Raw genomic sequence first — 21,869 nt, 5'->3', positions numbered from 1 at the left:
CTGCTCGTTGACTCCCCACGTAGATAAAACAGCCAGAGCTGAGCCAGGCTAAAGCCAGGAGCCAGAAACTTCATCTAGAGTCGGCTGCTTGGATATAAAGGCCCAAGCACTTGGGCCATCTTTCCCAGGCCATTAGCTGGGAGCTAGATCAGAATTGCACAGCCAGAACTTGAACTGGTGCTCATTTGGGATGCCAGCATTACAAGCAGTGGCTTAATCCACTGTTCTACAGTGCTGGCCCCTGTGTGGTGTTCTTATGTCCAAGACTTCCCGAAGCAGCCAACGGTTTTTAGCAGAAAAAGTGTGCTAGGCACTACACCATGCACCTTAGACATTTAGCCCCTGTAACAGCTCCTCTATGAAGGGAATATTATTATCCTCTCCTAAAGGTTAAGAAATGGAGGCAAAGGAAAGTTAGCTTGTCAGAGATTGAAGCCACATGATGTGGAAGCAGTGTGTTACAATTTGGAACATAATGACCTCATTCTAGCAAAGTTCTGCCTCTCCACTCCGACCACGGCTCTGTAATTCACCTCCCTCAGTAGGTGTGCGCTCCACATCAAGGCTCAGAGGCTGGGAGGACACTTCTCCCACTGCCTGTCCCGCTGGCTTCATTCTGGCTCTCAGGGTCAGGGCTGTGATGCAGGCACCTCCAGAGACGATTTACTGTTTCGCTTTAATTTCCTTTCAAGATGCCATGGCAGAGTGCTCGGGGATTTTGTTATTCTCTGCATCGATGATTTGTCCTTTGAAATAGAAAAATAACATTTGTCATCCTGACGTTGGGAGATCTAGACTGTGCCATTTGTCCCTTCTTAGCCTTGTTTGCGGTAGTAAATCAGGTGAGGTATGGGATTGTCTGCTTGGAGAAGGGATGGTGTCGACATTCAGTCTTTCAGCGTTGGCCCTGTGGGTGCAAGTTGGGACCTTCCATTCCAGAAGGTTTTTATTTAGGGTTTCCCTCCCTAAATAAAATCGCTTTCTCTCCCTGCGATTAGTATGAGGTTCCATTTGGAATTTTTCCTTGTATAGATTAGTAGTGAACTTGAGGCTTTAGCTGTTCTGGCATGATGTTTGTCAAGAAAATTTATTACTGCCCATTATTTCCACAAGGTTACTTTAGGGGTACAAGTCCTAAAGCTAACGATTTGATCTGACTTGGGAGTTGATGAGGTTAGGTTAGCTTTTGACTGATTTTTTTTTTTAATGTGTACAGCATTGAGGTGCCCCCCCATATGTATTTGTATGTTTATTTCACATTTAATAAGTGATTTGAACAATTCCTCAAATTAAATTCGAAAAGATTTTGAATCTGAAAACAAAATCCTATAGGTGTGAATATGAGAGTAATAAGTTCTTTTATTCATTGTTAGTTTTGAACTGTTGCAAGAGGCACATTATTAGTTACGTAGGAAAACATTTTGGAAGTGGAGAAGGTTTAACTTTGACTTTCTAGTTCTCTTTTGTGCCCTGGATACTTGTACATTATGCTGTGTTTGACACAACTGGGCTGGCGGGTATCATGGAAGACAGTCCCTTTGTGCCTTATCAGAGGGAAACCAGGAGGACTCAGTTATGTGTTGCTGTCTCCGATTTTCTGAAACCCAAAATTAGAGTTGCCAGATAAATTCGGAGCAGTCAGTTGACTTTCAGTTTCTGAGAGTGAATGGTTTTTCATGTAAGTATATAGCAAATCTTACACAGCATGGTTACATTAACACAGCAGTGAGGCCCTGTGACACGGCACCCTGCAGTCTTACTTGGACATTGGGCAGTCCTACCCTAGAGGGGGTCAGTGCCACCAGTGCTCGCTTTTGGACGTTGGTTTTCCTCTCAGGACTTCTAGTGTTAGCTGAGAAAGCCATCGTTTCTGAAAGCCAACTCAGCCTAGAAATGGGATTTAAAAGCCATTGTGAGATACGTGAAGGAGGGCCACACACAGATGGCCCAGTAACCCCTTGCTGTCTACTTAAGGCCCACGAGGAAAACCAGCAAAAAGTACCCCCACTGCAGCCCTGCTGCTGCCAGCCCTTGAGGGAGTGAACCAGTGAGTGGAAGAGCTCTCTCTGTCTCACCGTCTCTCTCTGTAACTCCACCTTCCCAATCAATAAATCTTGAAAATATTTTTATACAGATGAAAAAGAAAACAACCCTGAAAGCAAACGATACAAAATAACAAAAAGCAGAAAACCGAAGTGTTCCAATTTTGGGGGGGGATATTAGACTTAAAAGAAATTATTTGAGAAAATTCTATTGCAAGATGTTGTTGATGAGGCTGGTGATAGTATTTGCTGTGGTGGCGCTGACCTTGGTCATAGCAATCCCTCGCTGATCTTGAATCACCACGCCAGGCCTTTGATAAGTTACCTACACCAGGGTATTGTGAACATTGTCAGACTCAGGTCTGTTCTCCAACCCAGCTCACGGAACGTGGACGTGTCTTCCTGAGGAGGAATAAATAAATGAGGTGAAGCCTGTTCATGCTTCCTGTCTATTTCTTGTTGGCATAGAACACTTTCTTAAAATTGGGATTTGTTGCCCAATTTCCTAGTCGTGTTGAGGAAATAAACTGAAATTAACTTGGATGTTGAAAAAGTAGAATTTCTTGTCATGATGCTTGTTTCACTGAGGTCTTTCGGTATTTGATAAAGTGTCTTTGTGTGGCTGACACTGTGATGCAGACAAGCCCCGCCCCCTACCGCCCCAAGTCCCTCTACTCTGCAGGATACTGGGGAAAGAGGTCCAGGCGGGCTCTGACCTCCTGCCTCGTGCACTTGACGGTCTTCAAGAACGCCATTGATCTGGATATTCAAGTCATCTATAACTTTTGTGGAAAAGAGAAAGGTTGCTGGAAGAAGAAACGTCTTAGAAAACCGGACCCTTTTTAGCCCTAGAAATAAGAAACCACTTATTGGGGAAAAAAAGAAAAAAAGATCTTGACCTGTGGCAAATGAATTCAGATCGCTGACAGCTGAGTGGAGGCTGCTACTCCTGCAGGAAAAGATCTGAACTCTAGGCGAGGACTCTGACCTCTGCTGGTCCCCCTAGGCCGGCTGTCAGGCATTCGGATGACGTCCTGCAGCCCGTGACAGCGTCTGCCGTGGAAGTGACAGTCCGTCCACAGGGCCTGCACGTGCTTGCTTGATGTGCAGCATGGGGAGGGGGTCCCCTGGTTGTTCAAGGCTCTCCTGTGCAACGGCTGAACAGTGAGGGTGCGGCGGGTTTCCTCGGGGGCCTGGCACGCGCTTTTGTTCCTGTCAGCGGGGTTAATGGTAAAAGGGCATTGCTTGCTTTCAGTTTTTCTTAAAATCTTCCTGACAAGGGCACCTTGAGCTGGACACCTGAGTGAGTAGCATTTCCCTCTCACTTTCTCACATTTCAAAGTTCTCCAGGGTCTTCCTAGTCGAACTGGGGTGAGGAAAGTAGGAAGGTAGATTTGAGAAAGATCAGTGTGCAGTATGTGTGAAAGATCAGTGTGTGCAGTTTTCCACCTGTTTGATTGTCGGACAAAAATGCTCTGCTGTTCAAATGTTTATGTTGCTCCAAAAAAAAAATAATAATTATTTGAAAGGCAAAGCAACTGAGACAGCGCAAGAGGGCACAATCTTCCATTTACTGGCTTACTCCCCTAATGGCTGCCACAGCCAGATCTGGGCTAGGCCAAAACCTAGGAGTCTGGGTGGCAGGGACCCAAGTGCTTAAGCCATCGTCTGCTGCCTTCCCCAGGCAGCAGGGAGATGGGTTGGAAGCTGAGCACCTGGGACTTGAATTGGCGCTCCTATGTGCAATGCCGGTGGCCCAAGTGGCAGCCTAACCAACTGCATCAGGACACCAGCCCCGTTCTTTTCTTCTTGAGGAAAACGAGTGAGCACCTTGTCCAGGAACCGCCTTCCTTTTGAGCGTAGTTGAGTGATTGTTTTGTGTAAAACCCGGCACTGATTGTAAGGTGTGTGTTCCCAGGGCCAGGGCACTGTTCTTAGGAAGCCATTGGGCAGAGCAGCCTTGGGCACACTCACAGCTGGGCGCTGCTGTTGTCAGGGGCCTGAGGCTCTCGGGGTGCTGTCTGGCATCTCCTACTTAATCCTGAAGAAGTCAGTTAACACTGACTGTGGATCTCCTCGACATTAACAAACACAAGGAGTCCAGGGACCACTCTGGCCTCTCTGCCAGCTCTGCTGTTGAGTACTGTTAAGTGACCCTGGTGCCCAAGAGCTTCTTGTGACCATGAGCCAACTGGCCTACTCCAGGCCCCTCTGTGCTCTTACTCGTCATATTTCAGACCTCTGTCTGCCTTGTTCTTGCGGGCTTGTGCTGTGTCTGCGCAACATTATCTTCCAGAGGTCTCCTCATGGGTGCTGTGGGTGCTGTTTTCCATCTGAGCCCCAGGGTGTGACACAGGGTTCACAGTGCAGCTGTTTTTGGTGGTTGGTTGGTTCTTAATGGTTATGCTTCAGTGTGAGTTCATGCTGCTCTCCCATGTTTGGACATGGACTGTTTGGCCAGCAGCAAATGGCTTTTTACTCTCCTTGTCACTACTTGGAACAAACCTAACAACAACGAAAGGTGCGACAGCTTTCCTGGGAGAGGGAGGAGGGGCGGAGAGGAGGAGAGGATGTGTGCGTGGGTGTGTCTGTGCTCAGAGCCCCGGGAGCAATCGCGTGTGCGAGGTGTTCTCCTGGAGCAGCACTTCAGAACGTGTTTTGGCATAAATGGAGCCAGAACTTTGGAAATTTGCAGAGACTCCATCAACGCTCGCGCCCTGTGTGACCACCTTGTTAAATAAAGGCAGCGTGCGGAGCAGTCCGTCTCTGACTCCCTGTGCACTCGGGACGCGGAAGGCATCTTGGCGCTGTGCAGGATCTGGTGTTTGGTTGTTGGAGAGTTGCTCCATCCACCAGGGACCACAGTCGATCGCCACACATGGTGCAATACGTGGGCCGATGCCGCACTGAAGTCTTTGCCGCACAGATTGTGAAAAATTATGGGAGAGCAGGAAGTAATTTATCTGGTGAACGAGTCCAGTTTCCGTTTGCAGTTTGTACATGTTGAAGCTGAACGTGCACCCTGCGTCTCGGGCCTGTCCCCGCTCTGCCTCCGCCCCATCCGTCTCTTTTATTTGACAGACGTGCGGCTCTTGACGCCTCAGGTTCACAGGAGCGTTATTAACAGCAACCTTTAGAGTCCACTGGGGATTAATTTAATTTTTGTACTCTGTGTTTCTACAATAGTTTCAAGATGCTGGAATGTAGATAGAGTTCTTGTAACAAAAATAAAAAACGTTTAGACAGGTTGATTCATTTAGCTACACAGCAGGATCTGAGCATTTTTTTTCCCTAAAGTTAAATTCCAAAGAGGAAAACCTGATATGCACCCTCACCCCTATACACACACACTCTCACTCAACATACCGTACACAAACACAGGCAACCAACAGTTTCCAGACCAGACTGGAGGTACTGTCTTACAAATTAATACATTGTCTTTTATTAAAATATTAAAAAAATTCTAAGCATTTTTGCTTTGATCCATTTTCCCTTTACACTGGGAGAAACGAGAACTACTAAATAGTGCAAAATGTTTATAGAAATTGGAATTAACAAATAATTTTTTTTGGTAAAAGATGTATTTATTTGAAGGCAGAGTGACAGGGAGAGGGAGAGATGAAGAGAGAGAGATCAGTCTTCATCTTTGGGTGCAGTCCCTGAACACCAGCAGCAGCCAGTGTTGGAATTGCATTTGGGTCTCCCAAGCACTGGCAACGTCATCTGCTGTCTTCTAGGCACATTAGGAAGAACCAGGAGGGGAAGTGGAAAGCCAGGGCTCCACTCCAGACATCCCATGTGAGATGTGTGCGTCCCAAGAGACGGTTTAACCTGCGGCCCTGCAATGCCTGACCCGTATGGTAAGTTTATCGTGGTGCAAAAACATTTCGAATTTTTGAAGCACTCTTGTAGGTGTTTTCATGGTCACGTTCTTCGAGAATGATTTTTCAACAGCTGAATCTTGCAGATTCTAGTAGAGATAAAGAGGTTGTTTTCTTGATGTGTTGGGGGTGACTGGTGGTTTTTTTGATTTGACCTGTTTGATTGTAGCTGTCACAGGAAATTTTGTCCTATTTTTCGAAGCTGAATGGGAGATGCATTTCCATGCTGAACAGGTAGCAGAGCTGAGAATTACATGTGTTGCGGATGTGCTAATAACACGGCAGACTTTGCTTTTGGCTTTTCCAAGAAATCCCTCTGAAGAAAGCCAGCAGGAAGTGTGTCTTGCTGTTTTCAGAGCACACAGGCAGTGAATGATAGCCAGAATGAAATGAAAATGTTTAATTTCTACGCTTTCATCTCAGAGCTTGAAATGCAGATGAAAGTTGCGTTTTTATTTATGACTTGAAGCATAGCAGGGCCTGATAATAAATCATCAAGAACGATGGGCAGCCCAACGGCAAACTTCATGCTGGAAATTTCATCGTTTGTCACGTGTTTGTTGAAAAGAGGAAAAAAATCCTGCGTGTCTGCGATACGCCGGGCTCAAAACTGAGCGGAAAGTGCCATGTATTGGTCACTCACTCGAAGAGCTTAGGCGAAGTCCAGGCTCTGCTATTTTTGAAATCAAGGGGCAGCGAAGTTGAGTGCCTTGAGCGCTTTCCTGGGACACATGCATACTGACCAGTTTCAAAGGTTTTCCCTAGTACCCGGGGCCTCGTTGGACGTTGTGAGAACTCCAGCTTTCACAGAAAGACAAAGGTCAAAGAGAGCGGCTCAGGATATTGAATTAGTGCATTTGGCGGGGTGAGGTTACAGGGCAAGCGGCCTCAGGATTTCTCACGGTCATCTAATCGTGTTAGCGCCCTGTAAGATGAACTGCATCCAGAGCAGCCCAGCAAATACTGCTTCCAAGCAAATAACGAAGTAAGGGCCTTTGATACTCAGCCTTGAGTTCTTAAATGGAATGCTATCTTTTCTTCCTCCAGTGTCCAAATAAGGCGCTGCACCTTTGCCCACCATTTACAAATGCACAGAAACCCAGCAGGGTAGACCCCAACCCCAGTTTCTGTTTGGTCTTGACATCCCACAAGATTTGCCAGTTCTGTATCTGCCACCTTCCTTTCCCAAAATGTCACCTAATATTTGTCAGGTGTGTCCCATGTCTTAGGATGGCTGCGTTATACGAGGTTATTTTCTGATAAGTACACAATACTCAGTGGAAATGATACTCTGGACTGGGGAGCCTTTTCAGATGTCATCACACACATAATTGGCTTCTCTATAGAAAAGGATGACAAATGTTACACCATCAAGGACAGATGGGCATGAAAAAGATAAGTGAAAAGCCACAATTTATTTATCCTTTATCGATAAGCTAGGGGGTTAGATTTCCTAAAGTTCTTTTGGGTCACATTTTCCATAGAATTAAAAAATACTGAACAACATAGTGTGACTAATAGAAGTACGTTGCAAATGTTGTAAATGTTAATTTCAGTGGTCATGGTATAGAGCCCACTGAGAGGCTATGGAGCATTAAAAAAAAGACAGCAGAAACATGGGAACCAGAGGGCCTGGGCTTCTAAGATTTTCCTTTAATTTGCTGCACGATCTTGAAGAAGCCACCCAACCGCTCTGAGTATCATCTCCTTTGAATACGAGAGATAGTTGTCAAAGGATCCTAATGAGATGATACAATTACAAGTCTATATGAACAAGGAAGCTTCTTCAGATGTTAGATATTGTTAATAGGCAGTATCCAATCTTCTTTTAGAAGCATTGCTTGCAAATTAATTAAGAACTGATTAACTGTGATATGTGTAGTGGAAAAAAGAGTAAGCGGGGAGTGGCAACGCAGACTTCTAAAAGATTGGGCCAATTATGTGAATAGCTTGGACTTATTGATTTAATGCTAATTATTTTTAGCTTGAGTGAATTTGTGAGATATAATATTATATTAATATATCTTAGCTAGTTGGATTGGTTTAATTTCCCATGTAATTCTCAAGTCAGTATTAAATAGCATCCACGTCAAAGCTATTGGCTAGGGACTACCGCAGTTACTTTACGCTGACGAGGTACCATTGTAGACAATGGCATCAGAGCAGAATAATAAATACAGTCTTGGGTTTTATTTTCCTGTTACAGCGGGAGATCTTCCAGGGGATATCAGTAAAAACCAACAATCCTAATGCAGTTCGTTTTATTCTGTTGATTTATACACATAGCTTTCAATCTCAGTACCTTAACGGAGAGAGAACAGTGGACGGTCCCCACACCGAAGTGAAGTGGAACGCGGTACAAAACCCCTTGGTTGGAAACAGAAGAGCTTCTCCTGATTGGTTCCCAGAGGCTCACTGACCAGTACTCACGGGAACTAACCGCTGAATCTGCTGGAATGTGTGAGTTGTTAATAAAACCTCAGAAATCCCTGGGCTTCTGGGCAGCAGATGCAGCGCTGGAGAAATAAAAAAACACAAGGAAGCCATTTCTGGACTGGCTGTAGAAGGAGTTCTTAAGGCAGCCTGCGGAAGGCTGTAATTCATCACGAGACACCAAACAGAGGCACCGTGGGAGTTGCTCTGGTGACCTCCAAGGCACATGCTTCGCTTCCTGCAGAGGATCTCCTGGCTCTGTGCAGCGGCACGTTGGTTGGGTTTCTGGAGGGGAAGGTGAAAAACATATTCCTTCAGCCCTCAAACAAGCACAGAGTGCCAGCAATGCAAGGGTCTTTGGCATCACCTGGTTGAGCCTCTTGCTTTTGGTGGGTGAGGTAAATAGACCAAAGTGGTTTGTCAGGGTTCCAGAAGTATTTCCTAAGGGAACAGGTTGAGGGTAATTCATATATGTCGACTATTTGTTATTTTCCAGGAGATTATACATTTTATACTCTACAACTCACTCATGTATTATTATATCTGTTTCATAGGTGAGAACAAATGAGTCAATAAGGTGAAGACACTTCTATAAATTTGGAAATTTTACTTGCTAGTAAGTTGCAGTATTTGTACTTGGAATGGTGTCACCTTTCCCACTGTCAGTTTCTTTGCTCAGGACTATAACTAATCATAACAAATAACTTCACCTTGCTTGTAGAACAGTAGATTCTTTTATATTATGATTTGCTACTTGTAAGAGTGTTGAATGTGTTTATAAATATGGAAGAAATAGTCCAAGAATTGAGGTAGAGGAAAAAAGATTTTTTTTGAAGATTAAAGGAAATAAGTGTTATGATGATGCAACGGATTGAGTGCATGAATGTGGCAAACCAGAGTGAGAGAAAGGGATGTAAATTCACTGATTCTGCATCTAAGAGACAGTCTGCAGGTCTAGCACATGAGGCTGTGCCTTTTTGAGAGGATGGAAAAACCAGACTTCATGAAATGCCAATGATGTAAGAAGTAGATAAGATGGGTAAAAATTAGCATTGAAGATAAATACTCTTAACAATTAATGGTGGCAATGTCTTTGAATTGAGGAATCCTGAAAAAGGTTCATTCACATGCCCACCCATGCAGGAGCTGATTTGTTTCCTCCGGCATAGATCTAAGCCATCAGACACAGGCTTGGACATACTGAACCTACTAATCAGCTAATTCCAGCTGAGACTGAAGGAACAAATAAAAATGAGCTTCCAGACCATGACCGAGGGAAACTTTGATAAAAGGAGAAAGATGGAGCTGAAGATCAGATGTGTTGCCTCCTAAATTTTTGCTCTTGTAGAAGCTCGGGAAGAAATCTAACAGACTTCATTTAGCCCAGATTTTCCAATGAATTTTGACCATGGAAGCTTTTTTCAGGAACATGATTTTTTTTTTCTTCATAAATGCTCACAGAAAAGAAATGAACAGGAATTTTGTATTACAAAAAATGTTGCTTATATTTCAAGCATTTTGCCTTGAAATAAACTGATAATAATTTGTTATAAAATGTCTGAATGAGATCAAGTTTGAGGCATTAAGAAGGATGAGACATCAGTTTGAGAAGATCCCATAGCAGAGTGTTAGGAATTCTGGTGAAATTGAAGCAAGAACAAACATCAAAATTATGGTGAAGCTTGCGTGTGAGAATGGTGAGATTGTTGATGTTGGTTTATGAGGACAGGACACCAAAGAAATTAGTAGTTTACAAACGGATGACTTGTTTTAAATGAGAAAAGATGATGTTAATGAAGCTTACAGGGCAGGTCATTCACATAGTTTGCAAGGAAAAAAATAACTTGTTCATGCCTTAATGGAAGCAAACTGAAATTAACATCAGAAACAATAGTCACTACCATAGACCTCTCGTTTGGCATAGCTTACAGAATTCTGACTGACAACTAACATGGAGCAAAGTGTTTTCTTGATGGATACCAAAACTGTTGAGCCCAGGTCAACTGTACACAAGAGAAGTTTTCAACGGAAAGTTAAAACAAATGAGAGCAAGATCTTGAAACATTTCTTGAAAGAATTTAACAGGAAAGGAAACCTTGATTTACCAATGGCAACTTGAAGACAAAACACCATCAAAGCAATGGCTACCAAGAGGTGGAAGTCATCTGACCAAAACAAAAATGGACTGTTCAAGAGGCAAGACCCTGCAGATGGTCTTTTGGGATGCTGAAGGCATTTTCCTTGTTGAATTTACAGAGGGCCAAGGAACAATATCATCTGCTCATGATGGGAGTGTTTCAAGGGAGCCCACCAAAGCTTTACCAGAAAAACATGTGGTATCTTAGCAGACATTTTGATGGGAAATCATAAGGCATCCACTTCTAGTACTTGTTTGGTGACTTCTGACTTTTTCTTTCATAATCGTGAAAAATAAATCTGTAAAGGAAAATCATTTTTCTTCAGGTAGTGGTAAAAAAAAAATTGGACCTATAAGTTTAAATTCTCAAGACCTTCCATTCTTTAGGAATGAACTACATGGCTGTGCTATCACTTGGAGAAATACCTTGACTTTGATGGAATTTATGTTGAGAAATAAAATGATCTTTAAATTCAGTTTTTCCATGAGCTTCTGGAAGCCCTCTTGTGCTTCAGTGTAGGGGACGGCTGTTTTTGAGGAGCAGTTCTTGAATACCTGGTTGCATCAGTTGGCCCATCCAGTGCTTTGATATTTACAATGAAAAAAGGAAAGATATCTTTTGTTGATGTGTATTTCCTAACATTAAAATAAAGGATTAATTATTGAATCTTCTGAAATTATATTTTCCTTTACTATTTTGTGTTCTTCAAGTAGTAAATTGGTCAATTCATGTTGACTCGAATTGATTTTCAAGGAATCGTTTTTTTTGACTAAAGGATTTGTACATTATTTGGTTATTTCTTCAGCTTCCCAAATTAGCATTTTTAATTTGTTTTACACTTTAACACTATTTTTTGAAAAACAGATTAAAATGCTTTATAAAATTATAATATGGTGATAAGAATGATAAAGTAAATGCATCTCAAAACCACAGAAAGATAGGAAAGAAATCCTTATCATCTCAGAAAGATAATTAATATAGAGCAATAACTTCATACAGCTAGCCAGTGAAGGAAAAACTCCAAGTAATGTAATGGAATATTCAGATAAATTTTAAATTTTCTAGGCTAGACAACTTAGTTGTTCATAAAACTTTGTCAAACATAGGCAAATCATTGCATTTATTTCTTTAGAATTATTTATATGCAAGAGAAGTAGCAAGAGATAGGAGGAGAGAAAGATAGGGAGGGAGATATCCATCTGTGGGTTCATTCCCCAAATGCCTGCAATGGTTGGAGCTCATCCAGGCTGATGCCAGGAGCCAGACACTCAGTCTACTCCTCTTAGTTGCCAGGAATCCACTCACTTGAGCCAGGATCACTACCTCTGAGGGTATACATTAGCAAGAAGCTGGAGTTAGCAACTGGGACCAGGTATTAAACTCCGGTACTCCAATATGGGATGCAGGCATCTTCTTAGCATCTTATCTGCAGGCCAAAGGCGAGTCCCAGCTGTATTTCTTAGGGTGCTATTTTGGAGTAGTATGTGAATCAGTCAATTGAATCCATTTTTTCCCAGAAAAGAAAAACAAGAATAAATTATGCTTCCCATAAGGAATTACCACATCTTATTTTTAAATAAAAAATAGAAAAATTACTATGGAATATTTTAAGATTACAGTCCTTAAAAATGTGCAAGCACTGATTTTTCCAAGAAGTTTATAAACTCATATAATTCATGTTAAAAATATAAAGTTATATGGAAGTTGATTTTTTTTTTTTTGGACAGGCAGAGTGGACAGTGAGAGAGAGAGAGAGAGAGAGAGAGAGAGAGAAAGGTCTTCCTTTGCCGTTGGTTCACCCTCCAATGGCCGCGGCGGCCGGCGCGCTGCGGCCGGCACACCGCGCTGATCCGATGGCAGGAGCCAGGTACTTCTCCTGGTCTCCCATGGGGTGCAGGGCCCAAGCACCTGGGCCATCCTCCACTGCACTCCCTGGCCACAGCAGAGAGCTGGCTTGGCCTAGTAGCAAGGATACATGATTTAGGAATGCAGTTATCATGTGATAACTAAATACTTCGCAGCTTAGCGTAGGCAGAACTAGTGAGGTACTGAGCCTGAATGCCTTGATGGTGAGCGTGCAGGTAAAATCCGAGAGAAACTTGCTCGATGACAGTGTATTTTGTCATCATTGAATCTGGTGCCGCATAAGCGAGTATTGAAAAGCGTTGCTAGTGCTTGTCAATGAGCTACAACTGTAGCGTGGAGTATGGTAAAGGATACAAGGTGTACTGAGATTGCTACGGCCATGGACAGGGTGCAGAGCCCCACTGCACAGGAAGAAACAGCAGTGGCTGGGTAAATCAAAGAGATGGCCCTGCACACCAGGAGCAAACCACTGTATGCACAGTCAACATTTGGGAAGAATTTCCCTCTAATGAAATAGCAATAATTATGAGTACAGTGAAATCATTGTCAGTGTTTGTACTTTGGTATATTTTGAGAAGGGGACAACACTTACATGACTGAGTTTTAACCGAGGTACTCTGGATTTCAGCGGGAAGCAAATACTCTTTGCTGATGTGAAGTTGATCAAGTGCTTCTTGTTGCTAATTATGCCGATCATTTCAGTTGCTTTCAAACGATGAATCTGACTGATAAGTGCAAATCTTGGAGGGCGTCGACTTGCAACTTACAAAGGTATTTGGCTGATTAAAATATACTAGGATTTAAGATGAATTTGATCTTACTTGTTACCTGATGATTTTGTTCATTATAAAAATCAGTAATATTCGTAGTTACATTTTGCATTGAGGTCTAAGTGCTGCCGTAGAAATACTTGCCAGGGACAAAGTGGAAACATGGATTGTGATGGAAGAAAAGCTTTCATGGCGAGTGTACATGGAAATACAAGAGAAAAGTTCCTGGTGACTTCATGATTGCTCATCACTAAGTCTAATGCCACAGGAGACAGTTTTGAAATGGTTTGGTTGCCAATGTATGTTACGCAGGAGCACTGAAAATGGGCTTTGTGAATTTTCCTCATACATTTTGAATGGGTGTTTCACTTTTTAGATGAAACTGTCTAAATGTGCTGCCTCTGGATGTTTTTCAACAAAATGAAAAAATAAATCAACATAGTTGTGTGCCCAAACCGTAGCTGTGGCTGGAATTACGCATATCTTAGATTTCCAGCATTGACTAGAGATTGATAAAAATAATAAATTTTGTATATGCTTTGTTTTTATAATTTAATCATAACAAGTAATGTTTACTTGAAATAAGTGATATGGATTTGGTTTAAATAAGCAGAAAGTGCTTGGTAGATAACATCTTTGAGAAATATTTAGGTAGGGGAATGCTTCAGAAAATAGTAGATGAGAACTTAAAGTCTTGAGAGAGAAATCCATGGCTTCTAACACCAAAGTTGAGGTAGAAGAGGTTGTTTTGTATTCAGAGTTCTGTTGGTGAGGGCAGATGTGATGGAGGAAACAAGAAAGCACCAGTAGGGGTTGCTCAGTAAGAAGTGGGGAAGTGGCTCACTAGGTTAATCCTCTGCCTGCAGCGCCGGCATCCCATATGGGCACCAGGTTCCAGTCCCGGCTGCTCCTCTTCCAGTCCAGCTCTCTGTTGTGGCCTGGGAAGGCAGTGGAGGATGGCCCAATTGCTTGGGCCCTGCACCTGCATGGGAGACCAGGAGAAGCACCTGGCTCCTGGCTTCGGATCGGTGTAGCTCTGGCCGTGGCAGCCATTTGGGGAGTGAACCAATAGAAGGAAGACCTTTCTCTCTGTCTCTCTCTCTGTCTCTCCCTAACTCTAGCTGTCAAATAAATTAATAAAAAAAAAAAAAAGAATTGAGGAGGGGTGCACTTGGATGCTAGTTCTTTTTTTTTTTTTTTTTTTGACAGGCAGAGTGGACAGTGAGAGAGAGAGAGAGACAGAGAGAAAGGTCTTCCTTTGCCGTTGGTTCACCCTCCAATGGCCACCGCGGCTGGCGGCTGGCGCACTGCGCTGATCCGAAGGCAGGAGCCAGGTGCTTTTCCTGGTCTCCCATGGGGTGCAGGGCCCAAGCACCTGGGCCATCCTCCACTGCACTCCCTGGCCACAGCAGAGGGCTGGCCTGGAAGAGGGGCAACCGGGACAGAATCCGGCGCCCTGACCGGGACTAGAACCCGGTGTGCCGGCGCCGCTAGGCGGAGGATTAGCCTAGTGAGCCGCGGCGCCGGCCTGGATGCTAGTTCTTGATTGATTTTTTTTCAATTGATGATTATTAATCATCATTAATGATGATCATTTTTGAAGACAGGTTAAGTGGTCAATAGAACTAAGTGTCTGAGGTCAGGGTAGAGCCAGTGTCTGACTGTACCCTTGGTGACTGCAGTTGACTGAATAAAGCCATGGAGATGAAGAATATATTGGGAAAAAGTATCAATTGGGTTTTGCATGTGTAAAATCAGGGCCTGGTGGAGCTGGGATTTGAACTTTGCAATTGGATGTAAAGTTCCAGTGCTTAGTGGAGCTGTCTGAGCTGGACATAGTAACTCTGGCATCACATAGTTACAAGAATGGCATCATATATATGTAACTGTGACCTCACATAGACCCAGGAATCAAGTTTACCCAGGGGAAAAAGGGGAGGGTGTGCAGAGAGGGCAGCCTGGAGAAGATGGTTGAGAATTTCAGCATCTAGAGGTCAGAGGAGACCAAGAAAAACACTGAGTAAGGTAAGCAGGAAACAAGCAGGATGTGATGTCACAGATTGGAAGGAAGGAAGTGCCCGAGGAGGAGGTCAGAGCCCTGGGAGTCTCCCGAGAAGTCAAGGTCAGCAAGGAGAGAAATGCTGCATAGACCTCAGCGTGCTGAGTTGTTGCTCAAGTCCTCTAGTCCGTGTAGCCCTGGCAACAAAGCACTGGATATGGGTCCTGAAAGTGACGCATGGGCAACTTAGTTTCTGGATTCTAGCAGATGCGGTCCAAGGACGGTAGACATAGGTATATTTAAAAGCATTTGAATTGTCACATGGGGGGGGGCGTGTCTCTTGTGAAGAGTGAAGACTGTCGCTCCCCCTCTTCGTGGAGGAACGACACAGGACCCTGCGCTGTTCTTTCGTCTGCTCGGCCCTCCCCGGGTTTGCTGCTGGTTCTTCCCGGGTTGGCCACTATCCCTTCCACCTCCGTGGAAGGGCAGTTCCCCCTGGCCACATTCCCCACTTCCGCAGGGGAGCGGCACACCGCCGGCCGGCTTTCTCGGGGGCTGCACAGGTGTTCCTTCAGCTAGATGTTCCCCTTAGATGTTCCCCATAGATGTTCCCGGTGCATGCCGTCTCTCTCCTCCTTTATAGTCCTCCTCCGCCAATCCCAACTCGGCTGCCCACACGCCGAGTACGCTGCTCTCCTCCAATCAGGAGCAAGTCCTACAGTTTATTAGCTGAACTGGAGGCAGCTGTGCGGAAGCTGTTTACTTCTCTCCCAGCGCCATATTGTGGGAGAGCAGATGCATAGAATAAGTCTTAATTCCAGTAACTCAGTCCAGTCCGGGCTGCTCCCCACAGAAGACGAGCAGTCTGGAGCTTCTTGGGGTACCCAACATTGATATTCTGGTCTACAGGCACAAAATCCAAGTAGGCCTTGTTTATCCTTTGTTTCTCCTCCTTGAGTTGGTTGCCTGCTGGATGGAATGTCACTTTCCTCTCCTAGTGCAATGCATGTGTGTGTGTTTGGGCTGAGTGCAGGAGAATGTGAGACCGTCTGAGTGGTGAATGTGGGAAAAATGCATGCAAGTTCTGTGTATAATTCTGTGTAATGATGAATAAACTAATTTTGAGTCACTGTTGTAGATGGAGAATATGTTATCAAGCTCTAATTTCGTAGAGCTACTTGCTTTCCTAAGAAAGCAGTTGGTAAAGGAGTATTTTTGCATTACATTGTAAAGAGCTGAGCCAAAGAAATACTACACTTTTGACCACTTTATTAGGTATGCAAGTGAAGGTTCATTGAATAGGGTGGCATCAGGGCTGTTGAGCAACACAGAAAGAATAGGATGGATAGAGGGAGCTGTGGGTGAGGGAGGACTTGTTACGGGAGGCGATTTGCAGGATTTGGGGGGTGGAAGGGATTCAAGACCAGGTACCAGCAGATTCCGTGTCTGCTGAAGGCACGTTCTTCACAGATGGCGCCTCTGGTTGGATCCACATGTGGGGAAGAGCAAGTGGCATTAACCCGGCCCCTCTGGTCTCTGCTAAAGCGTGAATCCCTTTCCTGAGGGTTGAGCCTGGAAACGAATCACCTCCTAGAGGCCCTGCTTCCGTGCCATTGCACCGGGGGCTGTTTCAACATGGATTTGGGCGGGAGGCAAGCACCCAAATCACAGCGATTGCACTGCATTTTGTGAAGTGAAATTAGCATTGCGAAAGAAAGATAATTAGGGGGAAGCAACATTCCCATCCCCTGTAAACAGCGAACTCGCTTTTTTTTTTAATAAACAGAACCTTGATTTCCCCCTTCCCTAAGGTGCTATTTTCTAAAGAATAAAAGTGCACAAAATAAAAGCGGTGCCATGTGGGTATTGGGGCACAAGGATGCGCTATCTTGTCTGGATTTATAGGGACTGGCCTGGTCTCTGTGGTGACACCATTTATGGACCTGCCAGGGCTGTCTTGTTATTGTAACCAAGGTTTGTGCAATATATTTTTGGCATGGTGGTCATGATATGGCTTTAAATGATCTGTGCATTTTTCTCAAAACCAAACACCAAACATCAAATGTACTGAGAAAGCTTGTTGCAAACCAAATTCTCATTAAACTTAGATGGAAACGGTTGTTGTTTGGAAGATGTTTATTTCCTGTTTACCAAATGCGTGGAGCTACCATGTGCTGTCAGGAAAGAGCAGGGAACCAAGTACGGTTCTAATCTAGGAAAGCTTAGACGCGTGTGTTTGTGCTAGAGGGAAGGCAGACATTAAACTTTTCTGTGCTATGGTGAATGATGAAAACTGATAGAAAGTGAAGGAGCAGGCATTTGGCCTGGCAGTTAAGACACTGTGCACAGTGCACGTCAACGTGTGTGGGTGTGAATGCTGGCTCGACCCTGACTCCAGCTTTTTGCTCATGCAGACTCTGGGGGACAGTGGTGATGGCTCCCACATGGGAGACCTGGATTTCATTCCTGGCTCCCCGATTTAGCCCTGGCCCTACCATGGCAACTATGGGCATTTGGGGCGTGAATCATCAGGTCAGAGTCTTTCTCCATCCCTTTGTGTCTCTCTCTCTCTCTCTCTGCTTCTCAAACAAATAAAGTTTTTTTGAGAACAGCGAATATGTTGGAAGTTGAGATCAATGAGAAGAATACAAAATGTAGGAATCATGGGCAACTGAGCAGTAGTGACTATAGCGGAACAAATCTGGGAAGAAAGATGCTAACGTGAACTTGGAAGTGAGGACATCTGGGACTCTGGGCGTTGGTGTTGGCCACCTTGACCCTGCGGGGGTGGCTGACGCCAGTGGAGCTTGGACGAAGACCTGCAATGGCTGCATCCAGGTCCTGTGTCCACACTTGAGCTTTGCAGAAAGACCGTCTCCTCCCCTGTGCTGTTTCTAGTGAAAGGGTAACACCCACCAATCCTGGGCTTTTCTCCAGGTAGACCTGCAAGATAAAATGCAGGCCAGCAGTTGCATGTGAATTTTAGATTAATAACAGATGAATTCTTAAATGTATTTGTTCATATTTAACGGGGTGTCATTTTTTAAAAAAAAATTATTTGAAGGAAAGTGTTAGGGAGAGACAGAGACAGAAGCTCTTCCGTCCACTGGTTCACTCCCCAAATGGCCCCCACGACTAGGGCTGGGCCCCGCTGAAGCCAGGAGAAAGGCGCTTCATCCAGGTCTCCCACGTGGGTGACAGGGGCCCCGGCACTTGGGCCATCTTCCACCGCTTGAAGCGGCGCAGCTGGAATTGCAACTGGCACCCATATGGGGTGCTGGTATTGTGGGCTTGGCTTAAATTGCTGGACCACAACAACAGCCTCTGGGTGTCTCAGTTTTTCAAAATGCAGCAACCCTCACCCAAACAGGGAAGGTGTTTGGATACTGAGCAACCTGAAATGACAAATCACCATGTGAATTGGTTAAACGTGAAGATTTACCCAAGACTAGCTTACAAGCAAGTACTATATCTGATGTACCCACTATTCTAACACTTGTGTATGTGTAGACTTGTGGGAGAACACCTGCAAAAGCCATTTTTTCTTCTGACTAGGGATTGGGTAGATAGTTTCCCAAAGCTGCTGAGTCGGGGTGAATTTTAAGCTGGATCTTGGAATGAGAAATTTGCCAAATAAGGAGAATACAAACAGGAGGATTTACCAGCAGCAGGACAAGGCACAGGGACTGGCAGTGACTGTGGTCAGTTGGCTGTGATTTGCCCACGGAGTCAGGTGTGTGCGAAGTGATTGACACGGATCTGGGAAGGAGTCTGGGGCTTGGCTGTGACGGTTTTCCTGTAGTAGAAGAGACAGGGTCCTTCTGGGGGCTTTTCAACCAGAGCTTGGTTTTGAAAGCTCACTGTGGCTGCAGAGCTGCTGTTCGGGACTTGGCCGTGTTTTCTTACGTTGTTAAGGCATCTTCAGTCCCCAGGAAGAAAACAACTTTAAGTCCCTTGGTTATTCAACGTGTGCTTCTTGGGTGCACATACAGCAAGAAGTGGGACTCCGGGATTGTGTGATAGTTCTGTTTTTGATCTTTTGAAGAAGATCCATGTTGTTGTGCATGATGACTGTACCAACTCATTATCCTACCCACAGTGTACGAGAGTTCCCCGTCTCCACTCTAACCAGTGCTTGCTGTCTCTTATTTATTTATTTATTTATTTATTTTTTAACTTTTATTTAATACATATAAATTTCCAAAGTATAACTTTTGAATTATAGCGGCTTCCCCCCCCATAACCTCCCTCCCACCCTCAACCATCCCATCTCCCACTCCCTCTCCCACTCCCTCTCCCTCTCCCATCCCATTCTTCATCGAGATTCATTTTCAATTATCTTTATACAGAAGATCATAGTTGTCATCTTTACAGTCGTAAGTCACTGAGGTTTTGACTTGGGCGTCCTTCCTGGTTTGTGGTGTTGAGACGTGTGGGGTGTTTGTATAGCTTCTTTGGAAAAATGTCTGTTCATGTTGTTGGCCCATTGAGCGAGTGAGTTTTTCTTGTTGAATTTATGAATTCTTTATGGATTTTGGATATCAACCTTTCATCAAGCATATATGGCCTGCAAATGTTTTCCCCCAAATCACAGGTTGTCTCTTGATTTTGTTGGTTGATTGCAGTTCCACTCCTTTATTTTTGCTTTTGTTGACTGTGTTTTGGTGTCATTTGCAGAATTATTGCCAAGGCCAATGTCAAGGAACATTTTACTATGTCTTCACCCTGAGTTTTATAGTGCCAAGTCTTGAATTTAAGTCTTCATTGTGTTTTGGGTTAATTTTTCCATTGGTGTAGGATAATGGTCCACTCTGAATCTTCTCAAAATTCTGAACAGGAGTTGGGTTTCTTTAATGCACTTTTGCAGATGATCATATGCTTTTCTCTTTTAATCTGTTTTCCCATGAATTTTTTCCTAGCACTAAATTATTCCTGCGTACTTGAACTTTGGGATTTGGCTTGTGAATGTTTCATTTATGACTTCTGTGTCTATTGCCACAAGTAAAGAGAGGCTTCCATGGTCCTTTATCTTGTGATATTTTCTCTGGTTTTGGTATCAGGGTTATGCTGGCTTCATAAAATGAGATTGGAGCATTTTCTTTTTATTGTGTGAAATTGCAGTGATTGGTGTTCTTGGAGTATTTAGTACAATTTCTTATAGAATGACCTGGTAATTACAATGTCGGAGGGTTGTTCTAAAGTAAAGTTGCAGGTGGTTATTGGACTCTGTAAGCTTCATGATTTCTTACTGAGTCAGCAATTCAAGTAGCAAGTTACGTTTTTAAGGGTTTCCCTTTCATCTCTGTTCCACATCTGTGACATGTAATCCCTGACAGTACTTTTATTATCCTTCTAATATGTACTTGGGTGTTGTTAATAACAATGAAAACATAATATGGTATTATTTCTTAGACTTCGCTTCATAAATATTACAGACATTTCTCTATTTTCTTTTCCAAAAAACCACTTCTAACTTGTTAATCTTTTCTATGTGTTCTCTATTTTGCTTTTTCTTTCCTGATTTTATTGCTTATTTTTGTTCTTGATTATTTGGATTTAATCTGTTTTTCTTTATAAGATATGTTATTCTGAGAATTTCAGCTTCCTGTATTTTCATTCTTTAGTTGCTTTGGTGTTGATCTTGGCTAAGGATTTGAAGTTTAGTAGCTTTACATTAAATTCTGAAAAATTACATTAATAATTACATGATATATTTGAGTCTTTATTCTTTTTATCACAAATATATATAATTATCAATACTAAACTAATGTTGGGCTTTATCTCATAAGCTTTTATCAAAGTGTGTATTCATTATTGGCCTGTTTAAAGAAAATTTAAAATTTGAATTCTGATATCTTCAATTCACAAGTTATTTGACAGTGTGTTCTCAATTTTCCAGTCATATGCAATTTATTTTCCTTTTTTCTTTATCTTGACATTGGAGTTAAAGAGTATAATCTGCACAGTATTTATTAGAAGTGGCTTAAGGCTGTCAAGTACTTGATACAGTTCTCTAAACGTTTCCAGTGTGTTCGAGGGATATCAAATGTCTGCCGATGCAGTTGGAGCAAACTTGCTTGCTGTAGTTCTCATCTTTTCTCTATCCAAGATCCTTTTTGTTGGTATATTTCATCTGTCAATCATGGAAAGAGATGATTTGAAACCCATCACTGTGATAGTGGATAGGACCCTGAAATCCTTTGTTTTCACATTTGAAGATAATATCTTACACGTACAAATGTATGCTAAATTATTTTGCCCTGTTGGTAGCAATGTAATGCCTCTCTCCAATCTAAATAATGCTATTTCTCTTAAAGTCTACTTTCTGTGATAGTAATTGAACTATGCCAGTTTTATATTGGTTAGTATTTCCCTGAGAGGTTTTTGTTTTTAAACCATTTGCCCCAATGTTTGTACACTACTATGTTTTTCAAGTGTTACTTATAAGAAGCATGTATCTGTCAGTCCCTATCTTTCAATTTTCCAATTCAGTGCATTTCTTTTAATTATTGATACACTTGGGCCTATTTTTACCTCTCTTAATAATTTATGTCGTTTTTCCTCTGTTTTTGCTTCTCTACTCCTTTTGTAATTGGTGTTTATATCCAAACCTTTATCCTGATAAGAGGAGAACTTGGTGCTTTGTCTGCGCCCCACTTAAAGCCTTCTACAACCACACACATCCGTACTGCTTCCCAACAGCTGCCCATTCCCTGGGAATCTCAGTTTTCTAAACTCTT

At 43.2% G+C, this 21,869-nt stretch overlaps 1 long non-coding RNA gene across 14 annotated transcripts in view; it reads left to right on the top strand.

Moving 5' to 3' along the window:
• LOC149126006 (uncharacterized) overlaps positions 1–21,869 on the top strand; it is a 453,707-nt gene that overhangs the window by 26,942 nt on the left and 404,896 nt on the right. For 12 of the 14 annotated variants that reach the window (XR_016235147.1, XR_016235156.1, XR_016235145.1 and 9 more), the window contains exon 2: positions 5,780–5,902. This is a non-coding gene — a long non-coding RNA (uncharacterized LOC149126006). Of the gene's footprint in view, positions 1–5,779; positions 5,903–8,209; positions 11,087–13,062; positions 13,132–21,869 lie in introns of those variants that run through there. The other 2 variants (XR_016235144.1, XR_016235152.1) reach the window with 2 other exon arrangements.

This window comes from Oryctolagus cuniculus, chromosome 6 (genome assembly GCF_051225735.1).
Source record: "Oryctolagus cuniculus isolate XC-2025 breed Fujian yellow rabbit chromosome 6, ASM5122573v1, whole genome shotgun sequence".
Lineage (NCBI taxonomy): Eukaryota > Metazoa > Chordata > Mammalia > Lagomorpha > Leporidae > Oryctolagus > Oryctolagus cuniculus.
The sequence above is the reverse complement of the archived record's forward strand: the minus strand, read 5'-3'. Positions and strand labels throughout refer to the sequence as shown.